We start from the raw sequence: 23,382 nt of genomic DNA, 5'->3' as shown, positions 1-23,382 counted from the left end.
AACTCCCAACAGCACAGTTTGAATTATATAATGGAGCTGCTGTGAGTCAGGTGACAGGCTCACTGAGTAATTCCCTGCAGAAGGAGACAAACTGCATGTTAAAAAGCTCAACAAATACTAAAAAAGAAAATAATAATAAATAAATAATAAATTAAAAAAAAAAAAAAAACATAAAAAACTCCGGCCGTGAGTTCCAGACTGGCAAGCGGCAGTTTTCTCTGAATTTTCTCCAAGCCGAAACCGCTGGGCTGGCTGTCCGGGTCCGGAGGCTCCCAGAGGCTGCCTCGGAGGGCCAAGTGCAGGTCGGGGGGTCTGGTTGGGTTACTTTCTGTTTCATTTCGAAATGTTCCCTGCCTCTGAAATTGGTTGCCTCCAATGTCAAGGAAAACGCCTGGCTCCTTGGAGACTTCAGCCAGACTTTTAAGAACTGGGGCTTTGTGAAGGTAAGAGACATCAGAGTCCTGCCAGCCCCCCCGGGGGGGGGGGGGCGCCGCCCGGCAGTGGCCTGGGTGCCAGCAGGGAAAGCCAGGAGGAGTCTGCCAACTTGTTCTGGGATCTGGATGAGGCTGGAGAAACCTTGTGTGGAAGGGTTTTAAGGTTACACAGGTGGCCACCCAGCCCATGGTGAGTGGGATCGGTCCCTCAGCTCCCGTGGGCTCCCTTCCAGCCCCCATCCCGTGTTATGGAGGAGATTGTCAGCAGTCCGGGACTTGGCACGGGCTGGCCCGGGGCCGGGAAGGAAGGCGAAGGAGCCGCCTGGCACTGAAAGCCTTGCCTGGGTGTGTGTAGCATGTGTATTTCAGACCCGGAGGCTTCCCACTGTTGCTTAGTCCAAGAAAGCACAGCTGTTAGCCAGAAAACAGACCCGGAGGGGAGGATACTTGCGTGAGCAAAGAGCTTGGGAGCGCCCGTAAGGTAGGCTTTTGAGTCTTAAGTAATTTTCATTGCTTTTTGTGTGTTTGTTAGTTGGGTTTTGCATCCGGTTTTGTGTGTGTGTGGTTGGGTTTAGGGAATTTCCCCTTTTGGAGCTGCCAGCGTGGATTGATTTGGGTTTTCAGTCTTCGGAGCCGGTTCGCGGGATGTCTTGGAGCCCACTGGTGGAGCTGTGGATGCCTGGAAGTCAGAAGACTCTGATGGGAAACTAGGGATGTTTTTCAGATCAGGGGGATTCACTTGCAAATCTCACTGCGGTAGAGACTTGCTGGGCGCCTGCTGAGGCAGGCAGCACTTAGGAACCTCAGGAAGTTTCCGACTTAAAGAGACAGGAGAGGAAAAATCGCATCAAGCAGTTGTTACTCGGGGGGAGGTGGGCCCCGGGGAGAAGTTGTGGATGACAAAAGAGAAAGCGGACCAGACCGGGGAATAAATAGAAGGACAAAGAAAGGTTTGGTTAGACCCCATTTCAGGCTGTGGCATTTTGAGGTTTGAGGCGTGGGGACAAAAATCAATATGGCAACGGATCACAGCTTGCTGGGCATGAACGAGAACGGCCACCATGGGTTCTTTTTCTCACGGATTCTTAGAGAACTCGGGAAATAGGCAAGGCGGCAGTTTTGAGGGGTTCCTTTTGAATTGCGGTTCTTTTTTGGCCACACTGAGGTGCTCTAAACAAAATACGGTGATGTTCAAGCCAAAGGGAACGTGTGTTCAGAATGATGTCTCGTGAAGAGATATTCGGGTTTTTGGCCGCCTCTTACCCCTTTGCAACCTCACTCCTTGGCTGGGGCAAATTCTATGAGTCAAACGTGTCCAATATAAACAACTCTTTGGAGGGGCACAGGGATTGCCATGAGAGAGTATTCGGATATCACAAAAAGAAATGATCCTGACTCAGTGATTCTTTGAGATCACCAGCACATTTGGGGATCGAAAAGATTCCATTTAGCACAACTAAATGATGACCACAGAGCCAAATGGGATAACGTGGTGAGGTTTCTGATTCATGCCCATGTGTGAAATACAGATAGCGTAATATTACAAATATTCATAACACGAGAGAACAGTTCATGGATCCCCCTTTGCAGGCCTTGGCAGTCCCTCCAGAAAGCATCGCTTAAATAATTAATGACAGCACACGGAGCGCCTTTTATGCAGATTTCCACCCCTCGAAAACGGATGCATTTCTACATTTCCATAATATACCGAGGACCGAGATTCATGAGGGTGACCTCTGGACACCATATGATCCACCAGTGCCTTTGAGATCACAGAAGATAACACGGTGCCCTGACTAGTTTTACTGTTGAGTGCCTTGCCTTGCACTCTGTAATTCACTCAAATTTGGTCATCTGCCTAAATCATGGTGCCCACATTTTCCACCCCAAGAACCAGGACTTGTGGTTGCACAAAGGATTTTTGTGTTACTTTCAGGGTGAGGCACAGTCTGGGAAATGCAGTTTGGACACCAAGATAATAAGTTTGGATGTCCGCCTCTGGGACAGTTCAGTAGCTCATGTGACAGCTGATCAGAAGAGGCCAGATAGGAAGGGGAAAATCTGGTCCCCGTAGAAATGTGGAGACTTTGTTTAAAAGCATAAGCCTTCTGTGTTCACACTGACTTGGGCTTCGTTTCCAACTCTTCTACCTATTCAGTGAGTGACCTTGGGCAAGCTTCCTGGCCTTTCTAAGCCTCGGTTTTTCCCTCTGTAAAATCGGATATTAATAGTAGTTAACTCACAGGTTGTATGGGAAGTGAATAAAGTGACACATAAGGAAGACGGCACATAGCACAATGTTTGGCATAAGTAGCATCGAATAAACAGTACCTGATATTATTATGGTTATGATTTGTGACTTTTGGTGACCACTGTTGTTATTGCTATGATTTGTGATGTTTTTAGTGACCACAAAACAGTTGAGAAACCAGTTCATGGTTTTCCTTTTAATATCCCAGAGAGGAGGGAATAAATAATGTTGTGCAACTTTACAACAACGTTTGGGATCCTCAGAATGTTCTGGAATGAAGCTGTTAGCATGTCTGTTCCTTTTTGTGAATCATTGTCCCCACGTTTTGCACAAAAGAGTCTATTGAACTGGTTGAAGCCACACAGGACATCGGTGGCAGCACCGGGGGGGGGGGGGAGTGGATATCTGTCCCCAGGCTCCCTGAGCCCTACCTGTGGGATTGCACTGTTCCTGATGATCCCACTGGGGACCACACCAGGGCTGGCCCCACCAAGGCAGGGTAGCCCTTGTCTCTGGAGACCCTCGGACACTTTCCGTGGATGGAGTCCGGTGCGGCCGACTTGATTTTCCTCACTTCAGCTTGCTCTTAGTTACGCTGTGTCATTTTTTTTTTTTCTCCAGAATTGCTGGTCTTAGAGCCCCTAAAGGTGTTTACCCGCGTGGCCAGCTCATGCCGATGGGTGGTTGTGATCATGACCCCAGCGCTCCAATTGGAACAGCGCAAAATTTGCGACCCTGCAGCCCCTTCTGGGCTCTTATTTTCTCTTGCAGCCTCCCAGTGGGGGGTGCCTCCCATCAAGCAACCACCGATCACATGCTATAAAAGTCCAAAAACAGTCATATAATTAATCTAAAGGCTAACGATGTCAAAAGGCCTTTCTTTTTGCATTCCATGGGTATTCTGCTTCCTGTAGGATTCAGAATCCACAGTTACAGGGAAGGTGCTGAGAGAGGGATTTCATAAAAGGTGCTCCAGGTGCTCCAGGTGCCTGGGCTCTCAAGGCAACAAAGTGAATAAAAATCCCCCCTGCTCCCCGACAAGGGCAGAGTGAAGAATGGCGTAGAGTGTCTTCTTTTAAGAAACCCACCACAAAGACAACACAAAAGTCTAAAATTAAGACAAACAGAAATGGGGGGCACCTGGGCGGCTCAGTCGGTTAAGCGTCCGACTTCGACTCAGGGCATGATCTCGCGGTCCGTGAGTTCAAGCCCCGCATCGGGCTCTGTGCTGACAGCTCAGAGCCTGGAGCCTGCTTCAGATTTTGTGTGTGTGTCTCTCTCTCTCTCTGCCCCTCCCCTGCTCATTCTCTCTCTCTCTCTCTCTCAAAACTAAATAAACATTAAAAAAAAAAAAATGAAGAGATGACCAGAACCTTCAACTATTCCCTTGACAATGTTTAGAACTTGAATGTTAGCTGGGCCTATCAAGAGGTTTTAATAACTATTTAGGATTAAAGAAAATCGACAAAAAGGAAGGAGCATGTATGTTACTAAAAATCGGGATTTTCTTCTTAGGGGTACAGAAGAAAATCACTGTGAATAATCTATAGCTAATGAATAACCTATAACTGCTGTATCCATTTGCTAGGGTGACTGTAACACAAAGGCTCAGACTGAGAGGCTTAAACAGCAGAAACTTATTGTCTGATGGCTCTGGAGGCAGAACTCCAAGGTGGTGGTGTTGGCAGTTTGGTTTCTCCCGAGACCTCTCTCCTTGGCTTGAATATGGTGGCCTTCTTTCTGTGCCCTCAGATATGTGTGTGTGTGTGTGTGTGTGTGTGTGTGTGTGCGTGCATGTGTGTGCGTGTGTCCACGTGCACACACATCCCTGGTGTCTCTTCCTCTTTTTTTTTTTTTCGAATGTTTAATGTTCTATTTATTTTTAAGAGACATAGAGCATGAGCAGGGGAGGGGCAGAGAGAGAGGGAGACACAGAATCCGAAGCGGGCTCCAGGCCCCGAGCTGTCAGCACAGAGCCCAATGCTGGGTTCAAACCCAGGAACCACGAGCTCATGACCTGAGCTAAAGTCAGATGCTTAACTGACTGAGCCACCCAGGCACCCATCTTCCTCTTCTGATAAAGACACCAGTCTGAGAGGATTAGGGCTCTGCCCATATGACCTCCTTTAACTTTGATTACCTCCCTATAGACCTTATCTCTAAATGCAGTCCCATTCTGAGGGGGGGGCCGTCGTCAAAGTGCCCTCAGTAATGGGGGTTAGGGCTTCATCCTGTGGATCTGGAGGGCACACAATTCAGCCCATAACCTCTATCAATTAAGAAAGCTCATTAAAAGGTATGTTCTTGTTTTAGAAATTTATTAGATCCCTAAAGGAAAATACAATCTCCAAAATCTCCATGGAGAGACATCAGGGAAAGTGGTCTGGGAGACGTGGCTCAAGGTTCAGAGGAGCTTGACTTCCTGGGGTATTTCTACTAAGAGGGGAAGCACGGAGCTTGAGTTCTGACTTCCTCCCAGGTGTTCTGTCCAAGAATTAGCAGACTGTCCCTGTCAAGGTTGCATCTCTGTGGTGACAGATGTTCTTAGAGAATGGATTTAATTGTTTGGAATTAGAAGCTCCTTCGAGGTCAGAAGGACTGTGGCATTTCCCTGGCTAATTTCCCACTTCCTTTCAATGTTCTGTCTCGTAAAGGAAGTCGGAGATTGGTCCTGCCATCCGGGGTCCTGCCGTGTTCAGAGTGATCGTGCACACTTCAGTCAGTCTGCAGCCCTCCCTGCTCTCAGTCAGTATGAACAGTGATATTCAGTTACACGGTTGCCTGAAATACACACACATGTACATTTATTTACTCCTGAAACAGAATTTGTGAGTCGAGAGGCAGATGGTTTGTAAGTGATGTTTACATATCACTTTCTTAATTTTTAAATTTTTTAAATTAATTTTTTAAATGTTTATTTTTGAGAGAGAGAGAGAGATAGAGTGTGAGTGGGGGAGGACAGAGAGGGAGGGAGACACAGAATCCAAAGCAGGGCTCCAGGCTCCGAGCTGTCAGCACAGAGCCCCATGCGGGGCTCAAACCCACAAACGGCAAGATCATGACCTGAGCCAAAGTCGGACGCTTAACCGACTGAGCCACCCAAGCGCCCCTACATACCACTTTCTTTTTAAATTTGAGATCATTGATTTCAGAGAAGAGAAACGAGGCCCAGCTGATGGCTGAGATGTCCCCACAAATATGGGAAGCGCAGGGGGACTGACACCTCTTCTAAAGTCACAGGCATGAAAAGGCACGGAAGAGAAAGCGGTAACAGGCGAGGAGCAGGTGATTTGCAGTGTCTGCAGCTAAGAGTGGACGTGCTCCCTGCCTTCCTCTCGCCCCTTACCCCTCACAACCGCCCCTTTCGGTGACCATTTGCACACTCCGGGAGGGCACATCCCAACAGGAAACGTGAGGAAATCATGCAAACAAGGCATACCTAGATTTAAAAAACAAACAAGCAAACAAAAACGATGGTAGTGAAAAGTTATATTGGAAGGGACAAGGAAACACACATTTAGTGACTCATAAAATACCCTGTTGGGTCCTTTTGCTTTAAAAAAAAAAAAAAAAGATACGCCTGCATGCCCAAGGGGAAAGGATCGGTTCCCCAAGCATCATGACCATACCTCCTGAGTCTGCTCCTGGTGCTGTCTTGACACAAACGAGAACACACTGAATCCTTAGTGGACGACTTTCCCCCTCTAATGGGATCCCTTTCAGAGGCAGAGGAAGGAAGGGGTCAGCAAGCTAAATGAGTCTGCCCAGCCTTCAAGCTGTTTGGGTGTGGTGTTGTGTCCATGTGGCGAGTTCTCTTGTCTGGGTTATTAGAAAGAGGCTGTTGAAACCGGGATACAATTCAGAATATGTCAGAATAAGGATTACTTAGCACTGATTTTAAGGTTCATGACTTGCCCAAAAAAGGACCTGGAGCCTGAAAAGTTATAAGGATACACAATCAGGAACAAGCCATCAGACCTCAAGAAAAAATTAACATTGGTTCTCTTTGGCTTTCGTATAAATTAGGAACATAAATTAGGAACTCTTATTTAAGTTGGTTTGTTCACATATAGAACTTCCCAAGTGAAGAATGTGGGTTTTTTTTTTTTTGGTTTTTTTGTTCTTGTTTGTTTTTTGATAAAGCAAAAAATCACTACCTTGGGGTTTTTGTTGTCATCGTTGTTATTGTATTTAATTGGTAAGCACTTACTGGTTACTGAACCAAGAACCCTGTTTTGCAGGGTAAGAAAAGATGAATCAGATCTATTGTATCTAGAGAAATAAATCATGTATGTAAAAGTTTTAATAAGATACAGAACTGGCAGCTTCATGAGAACGGAAAAAATGGTTACTGAGGTTGAAAAAAAAAAAGATAATTCTAGCTAGAGAGGGCTTCGGGAATGTTTTCTGTTTTTTTTGTTGTTGTTGTTTGTTTGTTTTGTTTTTATTTTTAGTGTTTATTTACTTTGAGGGAGGGAGAGGGAGAGAGAGAGAGGGAGAGAGAGAATCCCAAGCAGGTTCTGCACGGTCAGCACAGAGCCTGACGCGGGGCTCGGTCCCATAACCGTGAGATCAGGACCTTAGTTGAAATCAAGAGTCGGCCACTTAACCGACTGAGCCACCCAGGCGCCCCTAAAGATGGCTTTGGGAATGTTTTTAACCAAGGTCTTGAGCGATGAACCCGTGTATTTCAGTGCGGATGGGGAGGAGGAGAAAATTCCCAATAGAGGAGAGCTGGAGTAATTGGGAAGCAGAATGGTACCCGAGGTGGGTGAGCAGGCCCGTTTTAGGAGAGGAGCGGGTAGAAAGAAGGCGACCAGTTGTACATTCATTGGAGAGAACTTGAATATCAAGCAGAGAATGACACGGTCGGAGCTTAGAAATACGCGAAGGATAGGGTGAATGGAGACAGGGGGAGTGCAACAGTCAGTTACAATGTTATTGCACGGGTGGCGAACCAAACAATGGTTAATGATGATGATGATACTAATAGCAAGTAGCTCTCACTTGCTGAGTGCCTAGTGGTTGCTGAACATCTCTTTAGATGTTACTTTCTGAGCATGTTCTTTGACCCGCCCAGCAGACCTGCGAGGTAGGTGCAAATAGCCAGGTAGGTGCAAATCGACTTGATCCGCGTCATCCGCGGGTTCTGTACTTGCACATTCGCTTATTCACTCAATTTATTTGTAACCCCAATACTCGTGATGCTTTCCGTCATCCGTGGGCATGTGCAGAGCAGCACAGAAATTTTGCCCCACATGTGTATTTCCAACCGAAAATCGAAGAAGGTGAGACTCTGCTCTCGTGTTTCGGCTTCATACTGTAATCAAGTGGTGTTTTCATGGTCTATTTAGTCTCATGTTGTTCATGGTGTTTTGTTTTGTTTGTTTTGCTTTTTGTTGGTTAACTCTGCTGTAAAACGGTCCCCAAGTTTGGGGCGCCTGGGTGGCTCAGTCGGTTAAGCGTCCGACTTCAGCTCAGGTTGTGATCTCACACCTCGCGGTTCGTGAGTTCAAGCCCCGCGTTGGGCTCTGTGCGGACAGCTCAGAGCCTGGAACCTCCTTCAGATTCTGCATCTCCCTCTCTCCCTGACCCTCCCCTGCTCACGCTCTGCCTCTCTCTCTCATATAAATAAACATTAAAAATTTAATAATGAGGGGCGCCTGGGTGGCGCAGTCGGTTAAGCGTCCGACTTCAGCCAGGTCACGATCTCGCGGTCCGTGAGTTCGAGCCCCGCATCAGGCTCTGGGCTGATGGCTCAGAGCCTGGAGCCTGTTTCTGATTCTGTGTCTCCCTCTCTCTCTGCCCCTCGCCCGTTCATGCTCTGTCTCTCTCTGTCCCAAAAATAAATAAACGTTGGAAAAAAATATATATAAAAAAAAAATTTAATAATGAAAAAATAAAAAATAAAATGGTCCCCAAGTATAGTGCTGAAGTGTTGTCTTGTGTTCTTGAGCACAACAAGTCTGCGGTATGCTTATGGAGAAAATACATGTTTGATGAGCTTCGTTCAGGAATGAGTTATAGTGCTGTGGGCCAAGTTCAAGGTTAATGAATCAGCAATAGATACTAAGAGGTCTTCAAACAGAAACACACTTAATACAAGGTATAAAATGATCAGTTGGTGAAAACATTGTGACCAGAGGCTCGCGGGAATCTTACCATACATTTCCCCCAGGAGCAATGGTTCCGTATTCAGTAATTGAGTGTTCACACTGACTTTAGAGAAGAGGGCTACTTGAATATTGAGAATCCTATAGTAATCTCCTTTGCACAGAGTTAGAGTAAACTAAGGCTGGGAGAAGATAAGGACCTTTCTGGAGCCTAGACAGCAAGCACGAACCCAGTCTGCCAGACTGGTGTCTCATTGTGCAATGCCATCCACTTGTAATGACTTAGCAAAGGTCTGGATCAGGTGATAGCGAGGAAAAATGGAGGAAGTAGAATCAACAGGACGTGGCCACTGATTGCATATGAAGGGCAAAGGGGAGGCAGGGGTCCAGGAGGACTCTGAAGTCAGCAGGAGGTGGTTGGAAGATGGTAGGAAGGGTAAGCAGCAGGTGCAGCAGGGCTTAAGGACCGGGGTCTGAGAACAGAGATGCCAGCTGTTATTTTCTGAGCGTTCATATAGTCCAGGTGCTACTGAGAGACTCTACCTGAGCAAGCTCAATCCATGCAAAAGTCCCGAGGCAGTGACTATGACGCCCATTTTACAGATGAGGAGAGTGAGCTCAAAGAACTAAAGCAACTTGCTAAGGGGCACCTTGCTTATACACGGAACAGGGAATTCAAGCCCAGGCAGAGTGACCTTGGAGGTTGGAATAACAGAGCGAAGTTTTGGAGTTTGAGATCTTGGAGGAAGAGAAGCATTAATGCTAATGATACCCTGTCTCGTTCTCTAGTTTCTTGTTTTTAATTTTATTTTTTCCCAGTATTTTCTCTTTGCACCACAGATATCCCTACCTTCCTGTTTTTGTTCAACTTCGTCTGTCCCACAGGAATGTTGTTTTCTCTCCCATCCTTTAGGTTTCTTTTCTTTCTTTTTCTCCCCCCTCAGTGTCACAAAGGGATAGCTAAAATTATTTAATGGCTGCCGAAGTTGAGCATGTTATGTTGGTAGGTTGTGCCGTTTCATAAAAAAGTTTGAAGATTTCAAGGTTTCCAAGAATACAATCCATGTTACTTAGCAACAATTCTCCTAATCGCTTCTGCAGTTCACATTAATAGACTTATGGTTTATTGACAGATTGCTCATTAATAGGGGAAAACACAATTATGCTATTTGTATGTTAGATTTGGATAACGCGACAAAAAAGACACGGTCCCTGTTTTGCATTTCATCTCCCAAATCGATTATCTTTGAACTTTTTTAAAGGTATAAAGTCCCTCTTTAAGTTTCCCAAATCCAGATCCCCGAGACTTCTTTGTCTACAACCCTGAGGTATGAAGAAATTAAATATTCCCCTGATACTTAGGTATTAAGCGTTATTTCCCCAGGATTCCCAACGGTACTGTGCCTGGGAACGGAATAGTTTCTACACGCAGAGGGGGCTTCATCAAAAAAGGGCACGAGTTGTTTGTTATATTCAAAAACATATTAATGATATATAATAGGGGGGAAAAAACCCACCAGAATCCTGGGCTCCCTCCTACTTTCTGAAAAGCCCCTCCAAGATGTCCAGAAGTTGAGGAATCTTTCTGACCACACAGAGGGGCTCTCCAGAGCTGTGCTGTTTCATCCAAACACCCCTGCCCACAGAGTTCAAATGCCGGAGGCTACAAGAATAGATAGCTTGAATCTCTGCAGGCAAGCAGGAAAGAGTTCACCTCCAAGGGACTTTCTTTTCTTTGAAATAACCCAAGTATGAAACCCTTCCTTTATGAATTAAAAAGAAACCTCTTGAACCATTCAGAAACCAGAAGAGGGAGTTGGAATGCATCTGGTAACTGTACTCTGTCCTCGTTCAGCCGCAACCCTTAGGTGACCAAAGGCTGCGTTTGTGTAGACGTCTGGTAACGGTAGGAACAAAGGCGGAGGCAAACCCGGAGAAATCTTTGTCCTCTTCTTAAACTGTTATAACGTAAAAGGGAACTGGGAAGAGCGGAGCCGTGTTTGTTTGATTCCACAAACACTCAAAACCGTCTTTCAACTATTCTGGACGGAATAAAGCCCAAGGTGCGTTTTGCCAAACCCGAGGGAAATTCGTTCACTCCATATGTTTCTGATTCATGTATAGTTTAATCATCAAAATGCTGCTTTGCAAGGACTAGTTATGTCCAAGAAACCTTTTATGAGCCATTTTAAAACATTATCTTGAAAACAGGAAGGGCTGTTTTGCCAAGAGCTAACAGATGCCTGAGCAGAGGTTCTGGATTTGGGGGGTGGGGGCAGAGCCCTGGAAATTGGAGATTTCCAAAGCTGACAGAGCCGACCTTATGATGCCTTTGGGGAATCTGCACTGCGTGCCTGTCTCACTCACTAGAATAATACAATCCTTCAGGGAAAATAACCCAAGGGGAAGGTGACCACTGGCGTCTGTGATTTCCGCTCAAACTCCTTCCCTTTTTTAGATTTTCATACCCTTTCACCACATTCCATTTGCTAAATGATAATTCAGCATATAACTTCTCTACTGAAATCTTGTTAGTATCTTAGCCCTTAAAAACCCAAGGTAGAATTTCATAATCGAGCTTGGAAAATAGTAGCTTCAAAGGAACTACTAACTTCAGGGATAGTAAAAAAAAAAAATAAATAATAATCCCATTATTTTTGAGGGTTTTTTTTTTTTAATGAACTAAAATTCCCAGAATTGAAGCCTGCTAAGTTAGTTTTTTTTTTAATTTTTGTCTTACACTTATTCATTTTTTGATAGAGCACAAGTGGAGGAGGGGTAGAGAGAGAGGGGGAGAGACACAGAATCCAAAGCAGGCTCCAGGCTCCGAGCTGTCAGCACAGAGCCCGATGCGGGGCTTGAACTCGCAAACTGCAAGATCATGACCTGAGCCGAAGTCAGAGCTTAATCGACTGAGCCACCTAGGCGCCCCTAAAGTAGCTTTTACGTAAAGTCAAGTTTATGTTGCTTTCTCTTTCATTGCTCTTCATCGGGCAGTTTTTGGTCTTTTTTTAATGTTTATTTTTGAGAGAGGGAGTAAGTGGGGGGGGGGGGGGGACAGGGGATCCAAAGCAGGCTCCATGCTGACAGCTGAGAGTCTGATGTGGGGCTCGAACTTGCAAACCACGAGATCATGACCTGAGCTGAAAGCAAGAGTCAGACGCTTAGCCGGCTGAGCCACCCAGGTGCCCCACTGAGGGGGGTGGGTGTTTAACGTAAGTTCCCTGATCAGCTTCACTTGGGAAATTGCTAGAAATGAAAGTTCTCACCTCACATCTGCTTCGAGTGGTTCTCAGATTCCATGTACATCGGAATCATGGAGGCCCCATCCTCAGAGTTTCTGCTTCAGCAGGCCCGGGTGTGACCTGAGAACTTGTATTCCTAGTAAGCCCTCCAGGTGATCTGCTCATCCCAGGACACCACTTGGAGAGCCACCACTCTCCACTCTTCCCAGTTCTGACCCCTGGCCTGCACTTTAATCCCAGGGAGATGGGTACTGAAGCACAGGTGTAACTGGAGACCATCCCAGGTGCAGCTACTGATGGTTCCTCCTAAATCCGTTTCAAAGATTTCACCAGGATGCCGTCTCGAAATTCCTGTGGACCATTAATTCATCTGGTGACATGAGCTTTTTCTGTCATTGAAATGTTAAAGGACTTCTATGGCACGGATTCTTGCATGAGGACTATTGGGTATATAATGGGAAAATGTCCTTGACGGGAATTGCGTAACTGACACCAATGGGCCATACTGATCCTCAGACAAATCATGAAACCGGAACTCATTCACCAGAGAGTTCGGCTGGCCTGCTGCTCTTTGATGATCTGACAACACAAACAAAGAGCCTATGGAACCTTATATTTAAAAAAGCAGTTCACGAACGTTCAAATGTATTAGAATCACCTGGGAATCTCGCCAAATATGCAGATTTTGATTTAACAGGTATGACGTGGGGCTCAAGGGACTTCATTTCTAAGAGTCTCCCAGGTCATGCTAATACAAACCACACTTGGAGAAGAAGCAAGGTTCTAGAATAGTGGTTCATGACCCCGGGAAGCCTTTAAAAAAATTCTAAGTCAAATCCCTACTTGGATGTAGGGATTTCTAAAGCACTGCTGGTGATCCTAATGGACAGCCGACATTGAGGAGTTCTGACCTGCAGAACTAAAAGCAATAGTTCAAGGCTGCCTCTCTCAAAACCAGGTGTCTTGCCTGAGTCTTAGGTGAGTATTCAGTTGCAATAAACTCACACTTGACTTCTCTAATAAGCATCTTAAGTGCCCATTTCTATGTTGCTGATAAAAGAAAGAGGCAAATGCTTTAGATTCCAGATGTGCTGACTGCAGAGTCCACATTCAGCTGTGAAAATTTAGCAAACCATCGTGTACTCTCACCCCTACAAAGGTTCTCCCTGTTTACTCTTATAGGTGAGCTACAGATAGGACTGTGGGTACAACCAACATTGAGACTCAGGAGAAAAAAAATGTTTGGTATGCTCAAGGACTTAGACGCATATTTGAGAATTCAGAATCCTGCGCTTAAGAGGTCATATTCTTTTTTTTAATTAAAATTTTTTTTAATGTTTATTTTTGAGAGAGAGAGAGAGAGAAAGAGAGAGAGAGAAAGCAGGGGAGGGGCAGAGAGAGAGGGAGAGGGAATCCCAAGCAGACTCCGCCCTGTCAGCACAGAGCCCAGTGTGGGGTTCGAACCCACGAACCGTGAGATCATGACCTGAGCTGAAACCCAGAGTTGGACACTTAACTAACTGAGCCACCCAGGTGCCCCACTTCTATTTTTTTTTAATGTTTATTTATTTATTTTTGAGAGAGAGAGAGAGGGAGACACAGAATCCGAAGCAGGCTCCAGGCTCCGAGCTGTCAGCACAGAGCCCGACACGGGGCTCGAACCCACGAACTGCGAGATCATGTACTGAGCGGATGTTAGACACTGAACCCACCGAGCCACCCAGGAGCCCCTCCAGTTGTTTAAGTATTAAATCCCAAAGAAGGGGGCTTAAGTATACAGCATATTTTAGAAGTTAAATTTAATCCACCAAAAAGCCATTCTAATCCCACCCTCTCCCCCTCCTTTTTTTGCTGGCAGTATTTATAACAGGCTGTAAAGAACTGAAATTTTGGACGCCATGTAAATATTTCCCATTTTATGCTACGGGTAGTTCATAGGCATGAATCTAAACTGACCGGAACAACCATCATTGCATAAGTTTTCTTCTTAACCATACGTCTCCATGAATTGAAACTGTGTAGCAATGGTCAGTAGCATGATCAGTAATAGAACAGACACAGCCTGGACAGTCACCATGAGATATCTCTTGTCCCTCAGGGCACTACCCTATTGGAAGCTCATCTGTGTACTTGGAGTTAACTTTGTTCTCTCACATATCAGGGTAAGGAGCGCAGACCAGCCAGTGTGTGAGGAAACGCTTCAGGAACCCCTTTCCTTGTTTCTTCTCTGATTTCATTTTCACCCGACACTAGCCTGGAACGCATCTCTTGGCCTCGTTACAAGTCTACTTTTGTCTGAGTTCTTGTTACTACTTAGACTTCAGGCTTCCTCCCAGTCTTCGGGGTGGCCACCCTACAGCGTGTATCATCCCCTACTGCTCCAAGCAGAAACTTACTGTATCAGGAAACGTTGGTTTGAAATTAATTTTACTTTTTTGTGGTTTTTTTAAATGTTTATTTATTTTTGAGAGAGAGAGAGAGAGAGAGAGACAGAGTTCAAGCAGGGGAGGGGCAGAGACAGAGGGAGACACAGAATCCTAAGCAGGCTCCAGGCTCCGAGCCGTCGGCACAGAGCCTGACATGGGGCTCGAACCCATAAAACCATGAGATCATGACTTGAGCCGAAGTTGGAGGCTTAACTGACTGAGCCATCCAGGCTCCCCGTGTTTGTTTTTTTGTTTTTTTTTTAATAGTTCAGTACATACCTTCTGTACAAAGGTTAAAACATGACTCAATAGAGATTTAAGAATGAGCCTTCCCAACCTACCCCAGGTGGAACTATTTCCCGGATTATGTAGAATATTGCGTAAGTCATTCAGCCATGTTTTGTTCAGAAATTAGTCAAGGAGAAGGAAATGCTGTATAACGCTATATATTTCTTGATATATAACACATCTGTATACACACATCCCCCCAACTATCCCTAGTAATATGTTGGTACCAAACAGACCCAGGAAATGTCTGATAGTTCAGCCTTCGTTTAGCTTCTCTGAATTTAGCAAAGAAGAAGTCTGAACAAAGTGGAGACGTTTTTTAAATCCATCCTATTGGGGCGCCTGGGTGGCGCAGTCGGTTAAGCGTCCGACTTCAGCCAGGTCACGATCTCACGGTCTGTGAGTTCGAGCCCCGCGTCAGGCTCTGGGCTGATGGCTCGGAGCCTGGAGCCTGTTTCCAATTCTGTGTCTCCCTCTCTCTCTGCCCCTCCCCTGTTCATGCTCTGTCTCTCTCTGTCCCAAAAATAAATAAACGTTGAAAAAAAAATTAAATCCATCCTATTGATAAATAGCTAGAGTACCAGGTACCATGCAAGAACCTGAGGATACAGTGATGAATAAGATAGATTGCAAGTGCTACTTTCTCAAGGCTTACAGGGATCGCAGACAAACAGGCAGTTATAATGTAGCATGACGAGCTATAGAATCAGGAGCCAGGAAAGCACCTGTCAAAGACTTCCGGAAAAGAGCAGAGCCTCAGCTGAGCCCTGAAGGATGCATAGAGGCTGTTGTCCAAAAAAGGCAGAACGCTGATCAGTGTGTGCACAGGGTGAGGGGGAGAGTAAGTAGTAATGGCAAATGGACACGTGTCTTCTTTCAGGATGGTGGAAATGTTCAAAAATTAGATTGTGGTGATGGTAATTCAACTCTGCAACTATGCTAAAATTCATTGGCCCATGCACTTAAAATGGGTGAACGTTACGGTATGTCTCAATAGAGCTAGGAGAATAAGAAGGAGATAATCCCTGCTAAGAAGTTCTGATGCTCCCCCAGTGCGGGCGGGAGGCTATTGGTGATAGAGATTCATGCGCCTGCCTTTTAGCAAGCTCGCTGTGGGATCCTGCACAGCCCCTGCTGTGTAAGGCTCAGGTGAGGGGAACAGAACTGACCTCAGCGGAGCAACAGTCTGCTGTGTAACCAACACTGCATCGACATCTTTTGCACATGATCTCATTGAAATCCCACAACAACCTGCTGGTACGTTGACTCTGTCTGGATGGTTTATTGAAATGCAATTCTGTTACATCTGAAACGTAGACAACCACCACTTTACCGAGGAGAAAATGATGGTGCAGGGAGGTGACGTCACTTGCCCGAAAACGGACAGTAAGTGGCAGAGCCACGATTGGAGCGCAGGAGACGTCTGATCTAAGGCTTGGTCTTTCTGTTCACCCTGCTTGTCTGAGATTGGGCGAATGGGCGTGCATGGCACAGAGTAGCCCTTCTTGGTAGATTGCCCAGCAGTAATTCTTAAACATACTTGTGTTTGTTTCCTGTTGTTGCTGTAACAAATTATCACTAATGTCGTAGTTTAAAACAATGCAAATGGATTCTTTCGGGGGGTCAGAAGGCCCCTTCTAGAGGCTCTAGGGGAGAACCCATTTTCTTTCCTCTCCAGACCACCTGCATCCCGTGGCTTGTAGTTGTCTCTTTGCCATGGGATCACAAAAACCTCTGCTTTTGTCTTCACATCTCCTTCTTCTTTGACCTGACCCTCTTGCCTCCACACAAGGACCCTTGTAATTTGCATTGGTCCATCTGGATAATCCTGCATAATCTCTTTATCTCAAGACTCTTAATTAAATCACATCTGCAAAGTCCCTTCTGCTGTGTAACCTAACATATTCACAGGTGGGGGAGGGGCTAGACTGTAGACATCTTTGTTGGGGGGGGGGCATTATTCAACCTACCACATCCCTGCTCTAGAAACCTGTGTTTGAAAGGAGTCTCAGAATAAACACAACCTTCCACATTTTGACCTTGAAGGTACCCTCAAAAGCTTCTCTTTATTCATAACAACCCAAATCAAGAGTAGAATCAAATAATCCTGCTATTTGTGTCCCATTTTAAATGTCCTCCTCTTGAAACTTTAGAGGAACGCAATAAATTAAAAACTTGATGATGTGCCATTAAGAATATCATTTTCCTTTGAAGGTATTATTATTAGTTGATAAATTGCAGGCTTGCTTTAATCTGTCAAGCCCCAAGAGAGATCTCACACCGAAGGAATGTGGAAGTTTGGACAAATGAGAGCAAATACACATGTAGAATAATATTTATATTGCTCATAAACTGTCTTGAGGCATACTTTCTCTTCTACAGTGTCATTTAAGACAATTATGTGCTTCGTAAAGCACTGTTCACATAGGCCAGTGTCTTATTTTTTAAAGGTTCTGTGGTGTCTATTTTGTTCTGGGTTTACCTCCTACAGCAACAGCTGTAAATTGTCAAAGTCAAGGCACCGAATTACAACAGAAGATGAACAAAAGCCGAGGCCATGAGGCAGCCTTGAATCTGCGGACTGAAACAGCGCAATTTAGAGAAAGACGCCTATCTATTTTTATGTAAGGGTCCAGGGCTCTGAGCGGTTATTCTTCCAAAGGTGGGAGGTTATATATATCTATATCTATATAAATGTATCTAGATATAGATATAGAATATTCTATATATAGAATATATATAGATATAGAATATATATAGATAGATATAGATATATAGCTATCGATAGAATGGTAAGAATTTGAGAGTTGGAGACAGTAGAATATTCCTTAGCTCTTGGGCAGAATTTTCTTGTACATTCTCATCTCTCATTGACCAATGATAATAATACCTTTCTCTTTTGACTCCTGTCACCTTCACAGAACATACCACTCTCTTCATTTTTTTGTTGTCTTACACTCAGTGTATCACCATGGACTTTTTTATTCCTCAGTTTGAACCCCATGGCTGACCTCTGCTAAAAGTAGTGGGTTGTTTTTTTTGATGTTTATTTATTTTTGAGAGAGAGAGTGAGCACAAGTGCAGGAGAGGCAGAGAGAGAGAGACAGAAAGAGAGAGGTACAGGGAATCTGAAGTGGGTTCGGTGCTGACAGCAGAAAGCCCGATGCAGGGCTCAAACTCACGAACCCTGAGATCATGACCTGAGCCAAAGTCAGACGCTTAACCGACTGAGCCACCCAGGTGCCCCTAAAAGTAGTGTTTTAATTCAAAAATGTCCTAGGCGGTTAACCAGGTTTAGTCTCCCTTCGTAGAATCTTGGGGACTCAGGGATCTTGCTCTCTGCCATTAACTGCTTATGTGACCTTGGGGTCAGTCTCTCTGGATCTCCGTTTTTCCATACGAAGGAAGTACAAGCCGGTCAGGGTTGTATAACAGGCCTGTGAGCCCAGAGCATCCAGTGAATATGGGAACCACGTGTTCGATCTTGGTTTGGGGTTTCCAAGAAGCTGACCGAGAGATACAAGTAGCTTACTTGGGAGGCAGGCTCAGGAAATACTGGCAGAGGTTTGGGGAGATAAGACAGGAAAGAGAAGGAAGGTGATAAAGAGTGTATTATCAAGCCAGTTACCACTGGAGGCACCACGCCTCCATGTGATTCCAGTTTGGGGTTGTGGAAACTGGGTATTTATTCATACACTCCTCCATCATTGGTCGAATGCTATTGGGGGGGGGGGGCGGCATTGTCTCTCCAGCAAGTCTCGCTCCTTTACTCCTACAATCAGGAAAAAAAGAAAAAGCTCTCTCTACAGAGTTGCAGGTGTTCCCCCTGGGCTTTCTGATTCCGGAAGTGAGTGCTAGCGGGGATATGGGCGGGATGCTGATTACATCTGCTACAATGTGTGTGAAAGGGACAGGGAAGTCTGGGAAATGAATGGTCAAGTAGGAAATGAGAAAGCGGTGGTCTGATGTTTTGGTTTCTTTTAAACTTGTCAGGAAAGTTCCAGAGATTACAAGGCATTGTTCTGCACTGTTTAGCAGCGTATACATGCTACCTTCACAGTGGGTAGAGACAAGAAAATAAATTGGCGGCTAAATGTGAAAGAAGGTTTATAAAAATCCTGACCAGAGTGAAATCCCGACCCATATGTTAGCAAATTATGGATGGCCCATGTTATTTACACAGAAGCATTCTTAAAACACCACTCTGCAAAAATCTGCAATGCGATTTTCTCTCTCTCCCCATTGTTCAGAAAACGACATTAACATGTTAATAATGCTATGACATTTTAACTAACAAAGAGTTCATCTTTAATTGCTTGGTATAGAAGGTTCAGTTTGGCCAGGAGCCTTCCCTTACGCGTTTGAGTCTTTCTTTACATGCACAGCCAGTGTGATGTGTAGAATGGGCCTGTTGGTTCTACGATCACCCCATTGCTCCTTGAAAGGTTTTGGCATTCAGTTATGCTCCTAGAAATAAGTGGGGCGGGAGGGATGGGATAATTAAATTCATTTTCCCCCTTCTGAACTTTATTTCTGAGAATCCAACTTGCCAAGATCTATGAAATATAGAAGAGGCTTAGCAATCCATCACGAGGGAAGGAGGTGATGGAAGGGAAGGAGACAGTTGGCCAAGGAGCTCTAAGCGTCAGTCGTTTTGCATTTCAAGACGAGAGCAGGATTGCTGACTTTTACATTTCCTTTGAGAGGTGGTATGCTAAGGGCATATTGAGTAGTCTGAGAAAGCCACGTGTAGGAGTAGCCCCTTCAGGAAACAGTCAAACTGGTAAAAAGTGAAACTCCTTGGGTGAATATTAAATAAGTTGCATCTTCGAATCTTAGAATGAGAACAGACTTCTCAGAGCGTCTAAATTGATCCTGTTGTTTGACATAAGAGAAAAAAACCAGGGGGCGCCTGGGTGGCGCAGTCGGTTAAGCGTCCGACTTCAGCCAGGTCACGATCTCGTGGTCCGTGAGTTCGAGCCCCGCGTCAGGCTCTGGGCTGATGGCTCGGAACCTGGAGCCTGTTTCCGATTCTGTGTCTCCCTCTCTCTCTGCCCCTCCCCCGTTCATGCTCTGTCTCTCTCTGTCCCAAAAATAAATAAACGTTGAAAAAAAAAAAAAAGAGAAAAAAACCAGACCTTGAAAGGTTCGGTCATTTTGTCTATCAGGACCACAGAGCTTATGAATTCTAGTGTCCGATGCTCTTTCTCCCTCCCCCCGCCCCCCGCCCCCGCCTGGCTACATTGCCCCTCCCTCTCTCCCCCTCCCCCCCTCTCACGCTCCCCTCCCTTCCTGCCCCCCAAATAAGAAGCTCGTTTAAACAAGGAAACCCCTGACTTGAATGGTCACGATCAAGGATTCCGTTCTTTGACCTTATCCCTACACGCACTAGCTTCACATGCAGCCCCCCACTCCCTTCAAAAACTGGGAAGTCGCCTTTGGTTTTACGATGATGAAAACAAAACATTGAAATCTCCCCGTCAAATAAGGTCTGCGATGGTTTGTATTGTGGTTATTTGTTGAACACAGAGAGCAGAATAATTTACCCTTATATAAGGACGGAAGTTGAATGAGCATGCCCTTAGAGGGAAAGGACAGGTTTTCACAGAAACAGTCATTTTCCGGACCTGGTCTCTATTTGGTCTCCCCTTTGAGCAGCGGACCACAGACCATTTCATTTAAAAAAAAAGAAAAAGAAAAAAGAAAAAAAGGTCTCTGTTCTCTGCCCTGCTTCCGTCAGCTCCTTTTTGCCTGGCATTCTCCGATGGGATTGTCATTTTGTCATTTAACACTCTGAACTTGTGTTGGAGTAACGTCCTGGGAGGGGTCTTTTTAAGAAAAAGACGCAAAAATACATGACTGGGGAAATTTAGGAAAAACCATGACCCTGTGAACACATTGCTTGGTTCCCCCCACCATTCCTCGGGCCTTGGCACGAGCTTGTACCCCATTTAAGCCTGATTACCTTCTCGATGCATCCATCCCTATGCCCCGGTATCTGTCCATCTCAAAAAATCTCTGCCGTACCCTGTCTGGCTGGATTTATGGCCGCATTCCTTGGCTGGTCCCCTGCCTGCCTCAGTTCCGTCTTTCACAAGCTGCGCCAGTCAGTGCTCAAAAATCTAATTTAATCATTCGCTGTATCCGCCCCCACCTGGTGGGAATCTCTGATTCCCCATCATCTTAAGGATACACCCAAAACTCCTCAGAAAGGTATCCAAGACCCCCATGGAAGCCAATCCTTGCCCCCTCAATACGTCCCATTGCCACACCGCACTGCACACCGTCCACACCGCACACCGTCTACAGTCCCCGAGGTATGTTGGGTTCCCCTGCCTTCAAGCCTGCCATGTCTGCTCCTTCTTCTCTGGCATCTGTCCAGCATACCCCTCTTTTTGACCCTGCCCCCAGATCGTCCGCAATGAAGCCTCCCCCAGACCCCCGATGAAAATGGCCACTTCTTCCCTTACTGCTCTCACCTTTACAGCGTCTTAAGTCCTGGGAGGCTTTATTGCTTGCTGAACTTCATCCTTCCCCCTCACGAAGCTTGAGGATAGTCTTCCGTGTCTTTTCGCAACGCTGGGATATAGTTGTACAGAATGAGTGTTTGTTCCAAGATGCCCAGGCCATGTGAACTCTGAAATCACCCCAGCAGAATCCTGTCTCAAGGGAAACGTGTGTTTGGCAACTTTTCAGAATGAAGTAAAGGAACTAATAATAAGATAGGGACTCAGAATGACTCCATTCGAATTACTTTATTTTTTTTTTTAATGTTTGTTTATTTTTGAGAGACAGAGACAGCGTGCAAGTCGGGGAGGGGCAGGGAGAGAGGGAGACACAGAATCCGAAGCAGGCTCCAGGCTCTGAGCTGTCAGCGCAGAGCCCAACGGTGGGGCTCGAACTCACGAACCGGGAGATCATGACCAGAGCTGAAGTCGGACACTTCACTGACCGAGCCACCCAGGCGCCCCTATGATGATTCTTTCTGAAACCAAATCAAATGATAAACGTTTCTTCATCTTTTAGTTGCCAGATACAGGCTAAATAAGACAGTTGATTTGGAACTGGGTTATTTAAAACTTGCTTCTCATTCCCAGGATGGCTCAGCTCTCCAAATGTTTCCGTTATGTCTGCACACGAATGAAATCACTTTCTCAGCCAGATTCAGCAGCCACAGGTAGAGAGACAGAGTTCTCTTCACGACGTAGAGACATGTTCCATCTACTGCTCGTAAAATCATAACCTAATTATGATACCACGATCAGGCTATAGATCAGGTTGTTTTGTGTCGTGGCAAAAGAAAGGTGGGAGAACTCCTCCAGGCAGTTCTCAAACAGTGTGGAACGCTGGTGATTCAAAAAGCTTCCAGGAAACAAATCACAAATTGCGAGCGTGCACGCAGGCGCGGCGGATGATAGCTACTGAAAGGGTTTCTTATTTTGCCTCTTTTGCTCTCTTTGCTCCTGCTCACTCATCTCCCCCCCCCCACCACACCCACCCCGGTGGCCTTAAAGTGACCAGGTTGAGAAGAGGATTCATTATCCCCCACCCTTCACTGTTAACCCAGCCCTGGAGCATCAGGCGAGTTCCCTAGCAGGTGCTTCTGTGGTGCGCCTACAGAGGGGTAACACTTTGTGCCTGGGGACCTCTCTGCTTGTCCTCACACTTTGCTGCTTGCTTAGAATATCCCTTTGCCCTCTTCCCCATGGCTGCCTGTCCAGGTCTCGGTGTGACCTGCCCCGGGATCACGTGCTGTTGCTCCACGTTTGGGTTTGGGTTTTTCTTAAGATGCCGCTCAAGGGCGTCCTTGGCTCTTGCCCTCGTTCTCATTGTCTTGCCGTTTTACCCCATAGACCCTTCCAGGGGATGTGCTCTCCTTGGGCTCCAGGACGCAGGGCCCTTGAACATCCTTAGCACCATCCAATAAGCATTGGATTGAATGCATTGAAGACTCAGGGGGTGGAATTGTGGTTGAGTTTAGAGTCCTATTTCTGAGTTACAAAGGGAGTGACTTCTCTGTCTGGTGGTGGTAAGGAGAGTCGGAGGAAGTGGGCAGGTTTTTAGAAACTGCCCCCTGCATGTCTATGACAGCTGTGTTTTTTGTTTGTTTGTTTTTGTTTTTGTTTTTGCTTTAGACTCTATCTCCTAATTCTTACACAAATCCTTTTTAGTGTTTCCTGGAGACACGGATGGAGACCAAAGATAAAGGCAGCCAGGAGAGAGAGAGAGAGCCTTGCTGCTATTTATATGCCTTTATCAAATCTTTCTTAGTCTTCCTTTGACTTTTTAGAAATTCCCTTGTAGAACTGAATCTGCCTACACAATTCCTTTAAAAGTCAACGCGATGTCTGGAGATGTGCTTCTGTTCTCTTTGACATAAACCTGGCCAGCTTCCTTCCCACCCCTCCCTCCAAGTTTACTGGTGGGAACATTCACCAAACAGGATTACAAACCAGCCGTCCTCAGGCATGCCACCGGCCACAGTCAGGCCTGTCTTTGCAACATGGCCACGTTGCATTTGGTTTCCCTTCCTGCCTAAGTGCTACATTCTGGAAAATGCTGTTAATAACCGGCCTTTTCAGTGGGCTAAGGCGACAGATTTTGGAATTGCCAAGAACTTGGCAG

The 23,382-nt window shown here is 45.7% G+C and overlaps 1 protein-coding gene across 8 annotated transcripts in view; it reads left to right on the top strand.

Annotated features, from left to right (window-relative positions):
* Positions 1 to 23,382, top strand: part of PHACTR1 (phosphatase and actin regulator 1) — a 570,997-nt gene that overhangs the window by 250,130 nt on the left and 297,485 nt on the right. The window contains exon 1 of one of the 8 annotated variants that reach the window (XM_086706267.1): positions 259 to 443. The exons of 6 other annotated variants lie outside the window; for them this stretch is intronic. The gene's annotated coding sequence lies outside the window, so the exon portion shown is untranslated. Of the gene's footprint in view, positions 1 to 258; positions 444 to 664; positions 916 to 23,382 lie in introns of those variants that run through there. One more of the 8 variants, XM_086706268.1, reaches the window with a different exon arrangement.

This window comes from Puma concolor, chromosome B2 (assembly GCF_028749965.1).
Source record: "Puma concolor isolate L17-30 chromosome B2, mPumCon1.1.hap2, whole genome shotgun sequence".
NCBI lineage: Eukaryota > Metazoa > Chordata > Mammalia > Carnivora > Felidae > Puma > Puma concolor.
This window is presented reverse-complemented; position numbering and strand designations above follow the sequence as displayed.